Source organism: Elaeis guineensis, chromosome 4 (assembly GCF_000442705.2).
Source record: "Elaeis guineensis isolate ETL-2024a chromosome 4, EG11, whole genome shotgun sequence".
Taxonomy (NCBI): domain Eukaryota; kingdom Viridiplantae; phylum Streptophyta; class Magnoliopsida; order Arecales; family Arecaceae; genus Elaeis; species Elaeis guineensis.
The window spans coordinates 106,831,258-106,842,244 of record NC_025996.2 but is presented as its reverse complement, the minus strand read 5'-3'; positions in this window follow the sequence as shown (position 1 = coordinate 106,842,244).

The following is a 10,987-nucleotide window of genomic DNA, read 5'->3' as shown; positions in this document are numbered from 1 at the left end:
AAGCCCATCTGATTGTCAAAAGTTACCATCAGCATTATGGTATTGACTATGATGAGATATTTTCTCCTGTGGCAATGCTCAAGTCTATTCAGATCATGCTTGTGATAGCAGCACATCTGGACTATGAAATCTGATAAATAGATGTAAAAATAGCCTTCCTAAATAGAGAGCTAGAAGAAGAGGATATATGATACAACCTGAAGGTTTCATATCCACAGATGAGTCAAAGAGGTGCAAGCTTCAGAGGTCTATTTATGGACTTAAGCAGGCATCTCAGAGTTGGAATATGCATTTTGATAAAGTGATCAGAACGTATGGCTTCATTAAGAATGAAGAAGAACCCTACATATATAAGTAGGTTAATAACTCGATGATAGTATTTCTTATTTTATATGTGGATAATATTCTCTTAATCGAAAATGACATCCCTGCATTACAAAGAATAAAAGTTTGGTTGTCATCTCAGTTCTTTATGAAGGATTTGGGAGAAGCATCCTTCATCCTTGGGATGAAGATCTGTAGAGATAGATCTAAAAGATTGCTTGGATTATCCCAGTCGACATACATTAATACTGTGCTGAAAAAGTTCAGCATAGAGAATTTCAAGAAAGGCTATCTTCTGATAGGCCAAAGAATTTTTCTCTCGAAGAGTGATTGTCTGACAACTCCTCAAGAGAGAGAGCGTATGAGTAAAATTTTATATGCTTCGATAGTGAGATCTATTATGTACGCCATGATATATACATGATCGGACGTGGCATACTCACTAAGGGTAGTGAGTAGATACCAGTCTGATTCAAGTGAGAACCATTAGAAGGTCATAAAGACCATCCTTAAGTATTTGAGAAATACTAAGGATCAGTGGCTTATCTATGGAGAATCTGACTTAAAACTTGTGGGATTTATAGACTTCAATTTTTAGTCGGATCATGATGACAGTAAGAGCGTGTTGGGATATATTTATATCCTGAACGATAGAGCAATCTGTTGGAAGAGTTCTAAGCAGCACACTATGGCCGACTCTACTTGCAAGGCAGAATATATCGTGGCATCCGATGCTGTGATGGAAGCTGTGTGGTTACGAAAATTTATCAATGAGCTTAGAGTGGCACCCTACCTTAATAGTCCTGTCTTGTTGTATTATGACAGCACTGCACCATTGCTCAAGCGAAAGAATCAAAGTCACATCAGCAGACCAAGCACATTCTGCATCGCTACCACCTGATCTAAAAAATCGTGGATTGAGGTGACATCGACTTTCAGAAGATTGATGGAAAGAAAAATTTGACCGACCCATTAACTAAAGCTCTTGTGGTAAAGGAGTTCGAAGATCATAAAATGAAGATGGATATACGATACTATACCGATTGGCTTTAGTACAAGTGGGAGTTGTTGAAAAATATATCTCAAAGTCAATCGTCAGCCTATTGACGGTTGTGTTATTTGATGTAATTGTATATGAATTAATTAATAAAAATTTATTTGATAACTTTCATCATAAGCTTGTACATCTTGTATATCGAACGTCTGTGTTATGATGAAAGTCCTTAGGGCTATTTTAAATCGATAAAGGAGGATTTATCATTTAGTCCTTAAATGAGTTTGTGACTAAATAATATGCTATCACTAGAATGATAGATATATTAAGTGTAGGTCATTGTGTGCCATATATCGTTGGTCCCAAGGAGTGTGGAGATGCTGGTATGGCATACAGATGAAATGTAGGAGTATATTTTACTAAATGTGACCAACTTTAGAACACTCTGCTGTCAAAAGTCACTTCGAAGGGATATGGGTACAAGTGTCCCGCCGATCTGAGATCACTATAGTGACTTGCAAGCAAATCACTTTATTTTGATGTTGGACTACCTAAATTTTTAATTCAGGATCGAAAGATTTTTGAACATAGTCAAGTACTTATGAAGTCAGTGCATGAGTCAAGATGGAGTTGACTACTCCAAGAGATTGGAGAGAATACTTTGTATTTCAATTTAGTAAGACCTTGGTCAGGGCAATCCTTGTGAGGAGTCACAAGATTTATTAGGTTGAGATACATAATGGATGTACTATTAAGATTTGACAGTTTAAACTCTAAGTCATCCTAACATCAAGGGTCAAAGGGATGAATTATATGGTAACTATATCCAAATAGATTCTTGAGTGTTGCTTTGCATACATTCGATCTATCCAGATATCGGACACCATTGCTAGATGGTTACTCCGATTGGTACAAGAATCAGTTTCTGTACTACCATCTTAAGTTCGAACCTATGGGGTCACACACATTAGAAGTTTCTCTCTGATCACATGGCTAATCTGAAGAGTTCCAGTGGATGGGGACTCTGGTGAAGAGTCCTACTGGACGGAGACTCTGTTGGAGAGTCCCACTGGATGAGAACTCTAGAGAAGAGTCTGACTAGACTTGGACTCTGTTATTAATAGAAAATTAATTAATGATTATATCACTAATTAGCTCAATTTGATTGAGCATTAAAGTCTGGATCAAGTTTGATTGAATTTGATTCAATAAGGTCAAGTCTGTTTAGGTTATGAGATGACCTAATTGGTAAGGGAGAAATGATCCTGATTTGATTGGATCTATGGCTCAATTAATTTATTAATTTGATCAAATTTAATTAAAGTTATAGGAATCTAATTAGATTAAGTTTATCATAGTTTATTTGGATCTAATTGGATTGGATTTGAAAGAAATCCAATTGGTTAAACCCTAGAGTCCCAAATGAGTGGGACTCTCTCCCTTGCGCCATCCAAATTGTCTCACACCTTTTCTCACCACATAAAATTAGTTTGTATATAAGAAAATCAAAATATTATCCTTCTTTTATCACCTATTAAGGATAGAAATTGATTGGTTTTGATTTGAATTTAAAATGGTTTGAATTTCAATTTAAAACCTTATCCATATCCTTCCACACGTTGGCTATTTTTGAAGGGGCTCAGAAAAAAAAGTCTTTCTAATAGTTTTTCATATCCAATTTTCTTTGGTAAGTCCCTCTTTATGTTAGATAGGGGTGAGAAAAAGTTAGAGTCAAATTGAAATTCAAAATGATTTGAATTGCAACAAATTCCAGCCCTTATCCTGTCTTATCTGGTTTGTGCGACAACCATAAAAAGGCCTCAATTTTGTGTGCCAAACTAAGAGAGCTTTTCATTGTGAAATATCAAAGTGAAAGAGGGTCAAAAATACTTCTTTGGGGCATGAGGTTTGGATGGGTTTCCTCTTTTCTTGGCATGAACAAAAGGGGAGACCAATCTCCTCTCGAGTGAGCGTCCTAGAACTGTTCTAGGATTCTGGGTGAGAGAAAAAACAAAGAGAAGAGTCTTCATCAAAATTTTCTTTACCATCCAGTATCTCATCTAATCTATTTTTGACATCAAAAAGATCTGAGGTGATCGAAGAAAGAAATCAAATCAGATTTGCATCAGAAGCCGTCTACGTGAGCTAGCACTCCCACAGAGGGCTGATCGATCCGAAGACTTCGTGTGGACCATCCATAGAGTTCGGACACTTATGCAGCTGCGAGCGATCAGAGAAAACTTTCAGATCTACATTCTCAATTATAGAGATCGACTACCCATGCTCAGGTATTGGGTTTGGAACCCTAGAAGTGATGGATTAGATCTATCACTAGTTGCTGTTCTTATTCAAATGCTTGTAATATTAGATTCAGATTTTTATGCATATAAATTCATATTATAAATCCATTTGTAGGAGTTTTAAGATTTGATCTTATGCATATATTTATAGATTAAATAGTTTAATCTAATATTTTTTCACTGAAAATTTTGAAATGCATGCATGAAACCCCTACGTGATCCAACAGTATATGGACCTACGAATACAAGTGCTAGAAGTAGATATTACTACTTCATTACGTTTATAGATGACCTATCAAGGTATAGATACATCTATCTAATGATGCTTAAGTCTGAATCATTTGAAATATTCAAACAAATTCGTAATGAGGTAAAAAATTAAATTGAAAAGAGTATTAAAATTTTTCAATCTAATCGAGGAAGTGAATACCTCTCCAGTGAGTTTCTGACATACCTAGAAGAGAATAGGATTCTCTCATAATGGATCCCTTCTCGAACACCACAACACAATAGTGTGTCAGAAAGGAGGAATTGAATCCTATTAGACATGGTTCGATCCATGATGGACTTTGCAAGTCTGCCAATCTTCTTTTGAGGATATGCACTCAAGTTGGCTTGTTATTTATTGAATAAAGTTTCGAGTAAGTCTGTAAATAAAACACCACATGAGATGTGGATAGGACGTAAGCCAGTACTCTTTCATCTTAGGGTTTGGGGTTGTCCAACTTATGTCAAGCATTTGAAAATAGATAAGTTTGGACCTAGACTTTATAAGTGTCAATTTATTAGGTACTCAAAAGAGACTAAAGGATATTACTTCTTCCATGTTGATGAACAAAAGGTGTTCATCAATAATTGGGTAGTCATTTTGAAAAGAAGTTCCTTGGAGAAGGAACTAATGCCACTAAAGTCGAACTTGATAAAATTTGATCGATAGAAGAATCGACACAATCTAGTGAACCATAGAGTCAGACTTGATTAGATCAAATCTGAAATTCATTGTAGATGCAACATTAAGGAGATCCGATAGAGTACCACATCAGCTGGACAGATACTACAATTTCTTAGTTCGGGATAGTGATCTTATTGAACTCAATAAGAACAATGAGGATTTGATCATCTACATAGATGCAATGCAGAGGTCTAACTCCGATAAGTAGCTAGAAGCCATGAAATTCAAAATGGAGTCCATGAAGATCAATGATGTATGAACATTAGTTGACCCACCTGAAGGGATAAAATTCATTGGATGTAAGTGAATTTTCAAAAGGAAAAGGGGCACAGATAGAAAGATGGAGACCTATAAAGTCCGTCTGATTGCCAAAGATTATCGTCAGCATTATGGTATTGACTATGATGAGGTGTTTTCTTCTATGATAATGCTGTAGTCCATTCGGATCATGCTTACGATAGCAGCACATCTGGACTATGAAATCTAGCAAATAGATATGAAAATAGCTTTCTTAAATGGAGAGCTAGAAGAAGAGGTGTATATGATACAATCTGAAGGGTTCACATTTATAGATGATTCTTAAGTGTGCAAGCTTCAATGATTCATTTATGGATTGAAGCAGGCATTTCAGAGTTAGAACATTTGTTTGATAAGGTGATCAGAATGTATGTGTTAGATGTGTGCCCTAGATGCCAGATTGGCTGACACATTCTTGTACAAATGTAAGGACAAATTTATAATTTTGACTATAAATGAATAAAAGGGTTATTCTACTATCACATTATGTACATTATATCTGTGATACATCCTTTGAGTTAGTAGAAATGTTAATTCATATTTTCAAGAGTTAAAAATTTAAGGCATGAATTTACATAACTAACTCATAAACAGCTCCTGACCATAGGATCATCACGAGGATGGTGATCGATCCGAAAGATTGGTATACGATCACTTTCTTAGGATAGATGTATCTTAAGTCTGTGATGTGAAGACACCAGAGTGAGAGTACAGATATTCATTGAGAATGAGAGTACTGAGCGTGACCACCTCGAGCAGTCATAAGGAAGTCTACCTTTCGTCGATGACTAGCTCGATGCTGCAGCTGTGTGTCTAGTTCTTTGACCTGAGGTGTATCGACAATTTATTTTGAGTGTGATATAGTTTGACTATACCATAACTCGGTCTCCTAGCCATTTAGAATCCTAAGGTGTATGTTGGCTGTAGCATATTCATTGTAGGAACCAGATTGCACCAAGATGGGATCTATCAACCTCGGTAGATGAGAGGAGTAGTCCTATGATGATCGAAAGATCGAGTCCTTAAGCCCATGGCTATGGCAAAGTGAAATAATGGAAAAAAGTTTTTCATTGGGGTTTCATATCAGAGTCGAATCGATCGATTGATTCATATGACTGATGTTGGGTTTGACGAGTTCACCTTAATCCTAATTCAGTCGGGACTCATGATAAATAAACTCAATCACACAGGTAGCTGCATCGAGAGGTTCTTTTCATTTTTGATGGGTTGCCACCATATACTGCTAGATGTCACTAGTGAATTTTAAGAGCAATTAGAATGATATTGATGATCGATCATTCTAAATTGTCTGAATCAGAAGAGTTCTGATCCATCGAAAGGAGTTTCGATACTGTCGATGATGAGATCACGACATGTCTCATTACCATACAGAAATAAACCTAACTGGATCACACAAATAAGAGTTAGGGTTTGGATGCCATCAATTGAGCTAGCCCAGTTTGATTGATTTAGATTAGATCCAATTAGGTTCAAGAAAATCGTGCTAGCATACGATTGAGCCTAACTTTCTCCTCGTGTAATCTTTTCTATCTCGATTGAGCCAATGTGATTTGACTCACCCAGAGAACCTTGAGAAGATTTCTCTCAGTCTGACTGGAGCCAGTCCAGTTGAACCTTGAGAACCTTAATTCATGAGATGAATTTAAGACAACACATGTCAATTCCTGTCACCTGCTATTTCCATTTTAGGACATCGGTCAAACGTTGACCCATGGACCTTGGACTGAAGGCTACTTGGCAAGAGGTCATTGGAGAGTTTTTATGGAGTGTCCATCTACTAATTTTACCCTCAAAGTGGGTGCCATAATCAGATATGGCATGTGCCCCATGTGGATAAGGATAGAGTCCCATGAGATGAGGACTCTATGCCTTGATCGACTCAAACTGTTGGGCGCTAATCTCACTGTGTTTATCCAGTGTTAGCATCAATAGTAGGAGAGTTTGGTGGGATTGTTATTTGATATGATTAGATGACATCACTCCACCAATTAGAATTTTTTTAGAATTAATTAAAATTTTTTGATTGGTCGAATGATGTGGCACTGCATGGCACAGCAGGGTCTATTTAAACCCTGTCTGCAACTAGGGTTTAGAAAATCTGCTCAATACCCAGAAAAAATATGAAACCCCTCCACTTCTCCACACCCCCTCTGCTCCTCTCCCTCCCCTCTTCACATCTAAGAGGTTGGGCATCCATCTGGTGCTTGTCCAAGGTGTGGTGGCTCCCTGATCAGAAGGCTGCAGGGATTTATCGAGAAGCTGCTGCTCTAGCTTCAGAAGATCTTTTGAAGATCTTGCAGATCAGATCTAGATATGATTTTTGGAGAAAAAATTTGCAAGAAGAAGATAATCCAGATCCTACTCGAGTGGATACCGATAGAGGCCAGGCAGCTGTGTGTCTATTTTAGAACCTCGGGCGTTGCTGCGATCATCTACAGGGTAATCTAGTTACCCTAGAGGTATTCCTCTATCCTCAAGTTTTAGATTTAATTTTAGATTAAATATTAGATAATAAGAATTAGATCTAATAGATCTTAGATTTGAGTTAAAGTAGGATAATTTTTTTAAAAAAATATTCCACCCCAAATCTCATTAGATCTGGAAGATCCTATAAGGAAAAATATGGTTTTTCCTTCAGTATGACTTCATTAAGAATGGAGAAGAACCCTGCATATACAAGTGGGTTAATAATTCTATGATTGTACTTCTTTTTTTATATGTGGATAACATTCTCTTAATCGAAAATAACATCTTTGTATTACAGAAAATAAAGATTTTACTGTCATCTCAATTCTTTATGAAGAACTTGAGAGAAGCATCCTACATCCTAGGGATGAAGATCTATAGAGATAGATCTAAAAGGTTGCTTGGATTATCCCAGTCCACGTACATTGATACTATGCTGAAGCGGTTCAGTATAGAGAATTTCAAGAAAGGCTATCTTCTGATAGGCCATGAAAATTTTCTCTCGGAAAGAGATTATCCGACAACTCAAGAGAGAGAGCGTATGGGTAGGATTCCATATACTTTGATAGTGGGATCTATTATGTACGTCATGATATATACGAGATCAGATGTAGTATACTCACTAGGGATAGTGAACAGATATCAATCTGATTCGGATGAAAACTACTGAAAGGTCGTAAAGATCATGCTTAAGTATTTGAGAAATACTAAGGATCAGTGACTTGTTTATGAAGAGTCTGACTTAAAACTTATAGAATTTACAGACTTCAGCTTTCAGTCAGATCATGATGATAGCAAGAGCATGTTGAAATATGTATATACCCTGAATGGAGGAGTAGACTGCTAGAAAAGATTTAAAAAGCACACCATGGCCGACTTTACTTGCGAGGCGAAATATATCGTGGCATCTGATGTTGCGAAGGAAGCTGTATGATTATGAAAGTTCATCGATGAGCTTGGAGTGGCACCCTCCCTCGATGGTCCTATCTTGTTATACTATGATAATATCAGTTCCATTGCTCAAGTGAAGGAACCAAAGTCTCATCAGTGCACTAAGCATATTTTGCACCGTACCACCTTGTCTGAAAGATCGTGGATCGAGGTGACATTGAGCTTCAAAAGATCAATGGAATGGAGAACCTGATCGACCTATTTACTAAAGTCTTCGATGTCAAGGAGTTTGAAGATCATAAATCGAAGATGGGTATATGATACTGTACCGATTAGCTTTAGTCCAAGTGGGAGTTGTTGGAAATTATTGTTAGAAAACTGCTACGATTTCGTATGCGTAGTTTAAAAATTTTTTTCTAAAGATCTATACAGCAAAAATAAATAACTTAAAATAATTTTAATTTATTCATGTACCAAATCAGATCTGAAAACTATAGTAAGAATCTTGATATGAACAAGTACCCACGATCTGAAATCTGAACAAAAAACAAACGGTTAGAAAAATCAATAGAGATCAAATCTCCATACCTCAGATCCTGCGGATGTCTCGGGTTCTGATCGTAGCCGCACACGCATCCGACCTCTGCTAGTATTCACATGGAGTTGCCTAATCAGAGCACCGAGATCACCAGTATGCTAGCACTTTGTAGATCTCGCTCCTCATCCTTGGATTTAGATCTCTTCTTCTAGATCTTGAAGAAGGAGATCATTGCGCGAACTCTTTCACATAGATCCAACGGGATCTGAACCAAATCACTATGAAGAGAAGAAGAACCCTTCTTCTTTTCTTTTTCTCTCTCTTCTCTCTTCTTAGATCGATCACAATCAGATCTGGGTGTTGGATGAAGGGGAGAAAGGAGAGGAGGCGTTGGGAAAGAGAGAAAGATGTAAGAAAGAAAGTGCCTCACACTTCACGTCAAAGACCTCATGCCCTCTCTTCTTTTTGTCGCACCAACTTTTCTTATCTCACACAAAACCACTTCTTAATGCCTTAAAATATCAAATCCCATTTGATCCTAGGTGTTAAATCCAAATCAAAGGGGTAGAAGGGTGTTGAGATAAGGATGTATTGTAAGAAAGAAATCTCCTCCCAATAAGCATACGTCCCACCTTCTCCAAATTTTTTTGTCACACAAAATTAATCTTTCATGCCCCAATTAGAGAGATTTTTATTCTATTTTGAATTAAATTTAAAAAAAAAATCTAGATGAAAAAGAGTTTCAGATAAGGTGGGGTGCCAATAGAGTTCCAGATAATGTGGGGCGCCAACTATTGGCACCCCCTCTCCTTCACGCGTGCAAGAAGAAAAGTGCTTGAGAAAAATAATACCTCACTTGTTATTTTGGTATAATTTTTAGTGAGAGAGTCTCAGAGAACTTGAGCTCTCTGAGTTGTAGTTCATCTGATTCAAATAGAGTCTCAATCGGGTTCAAATCAAGTCCGAAATGAGCTAAATTCGAAAAGGCTGTCAAGTCTGAACCAATCAAGCTTGAAATCCAAATCTATTTTGGATAATTAGACCTAATTAATATTAAATTAAATTAAATCTAATTTAAATTAATTAAAACTTAATTCATAATTTAATCAACTTCAAAAAAATTGTAATACTTGCAATTAAGTCCCTATGCTAACAATTAGCACCTGTCAAAACTGTAATGCTTACAAATTAGCGGTTTCTAAAATTCAAGTTGTCAAACCGATTGATAATTCTAATATGATCCATGCCATTGATCAGGTCATGCTCTTTTTGTGTGTGACTCTTCAGGTTCTATTCTATCTGGTAGTGAGATATACCATGATTTTTATCACAGTATCATTGAAACTCTTTTCGATGGGCTAAAATAATTCTAACTCACCTCAACAAAGATCGTTGATCCAAAAATAATCTTAGTGAGTTCTCCCGATCCACCAGTGATGTCTAGCAACATGTAGTGGCAATCTAGTAGAATAAAAAAATAAATTCTTAGGTGTAGTTATCATGTGATATAATTTTTTTATCATGAGTTTGACTTAACGGAGGTCATGGAGAACTTATCAAACCCCATCGTCAGTCATATGCTAGATTGGCTCGACTCGAGTTTATTTATAAATCTCATGAAAACTTTTTTCTAATATTCACATTTACTCTAGCCAAAGATTATTTGAACTCAGTCTTATGAATCGCATAGGACTTCTTCTTTTTTATCAAGATCAATAGATTCTATCTAGGTGCATCCTACTCCAAATAGCGAATCTGAACCTACAATAGCCAACATACATAGCAAGAACCCAAATGGCTAGGGACCAAGAGAATGTGCAGTCAAACTATGTAGCGTCACTGTGAATAGCCAATACATCATAGGTCAAAAGACTAGTCACACCATTGCAGCATAGAGAAAGATCACTGACGAGTGAGTAGACATCCAAGTGGTTTCTCATGTTGGTCACGCTCAGTGCAAGTTATTCTCTAACAACCACCTGCACTCTCTCGTGTCTCTATACCGTAGACTCGAGACTCATCTGTCCTAAAAGAAGGTGATCTATGCACCGATCTTGAATGGATTGATCACTATCCTCCATGACGATCTTTCAATCGAGAGTATTCAAAAATTAACCACTAATGATGTATGTCTCAAATTTTCAACACCTTAAGAATATACAAAATTATTTTTATTAATTTCTATGACAAATCAAGGACACATA